This window comes from Leptonychotes weddellii, chromosome 8 (genome assembly GCF_054177405.1).
Source record: "Leptonychotes weddellii isolate Sample4059 chromosome 8, ASM5417740v2, whole genome shotgun sequence".
Classification (NCBI taxonomy): Eukaryota; Metazoa; Chordata; class Mammalia; order Carnivora; family Phocidae; genus Leptonychotes; species Leptonychotes weddellii.
In genome coordinates this window covers 123,480,102-123,481,111 of record NC_138376.1, presented here as the reverse complement: position 1 = coordinate 123,481,111, position 1,010 = coordinate 123,480,102, and positions in this window count along the sequence as shown.

Genomic DNA, 1,010 nt, shown 5'->3' with positions numbered 1-1,010 from the left:
GAGAGTCGGAAGCAGCCTTTGTCACCAACATGGTCAGACCTAAGATGCGCCAAACGCTGGGCGGAGAGCTTGCAGTGTGTATCCGTACGGCCTCCGCCATGTTCTACCCACATCCTGTAATGGTCTACTTTGTACAGACAAGATGAGTTGATGACCATGACATTAACAGTTACGATACAGATGTGTATAAACTGGCCAGGAGAAAGGTCAGGAAAGATTTTTCTGGCAGAGATTATCCACGAGAAAGTGTATTTTATTTATTTATTTTTTAAAGATTTTATTTTTTTGTTTGACAGAGAAAGAGAGCAAACACAAGTGGGGGGGGAGGGCAGCAGGCAGAGGGAGAGGGAGAAGCAGGACCCTTGACGAGCAGAGAGCCTGATGCAGGGCTGCATCCAGGACCCCGGGATCATGACCTGAGCCGAAGGCAGACGCTTAACCGGCTGAGCCACCCAGGCACCCTGGGACAGTGTATTTTAAAATGTAGGTTTTATTGTTATTCAGGTATGGTAAGGCCAACAGATAAGGAGACAGATTGTCACAGATCCCAAGAGGCTTGCCGTGGCACACAGGGCAACACCAGGAGGCAGAGGGGGCGAAGGAATCACAGACAGGAGACTTTACTGCAGTTCTTAGGGCAAGGAATGGGTGAAGCGGGGCAAGCAGGCTGAGGATTGGCTAGTTTAAGTAATTCCAGTGGGCTCCAGAGTGTCAGGGCTGTCCCTAGTTGTCTGCAACCTGGCCCTAGGGTGATGAGAACTGGGGCACGGAACCCTGAGTGGGAGAGCCACCAGAGGAGGTAGGGGTGGGAGTGTGTTCAGGATGAAAGTTGCACTCACAGGCAAGGTCTAGGAATTGGGCCAGGAGGAGCAGACTGCAGGGTCAGCAAGGCCTCAGATGACAAAACATCAGAAATGCATGGTTAATACGGTGAGGTGGGGTGAGGGGCACCTATCAGGCGAATGTGAGTGTCTTATCCCAGCCATGTAACCCCCCAGGACCCCCAGGAA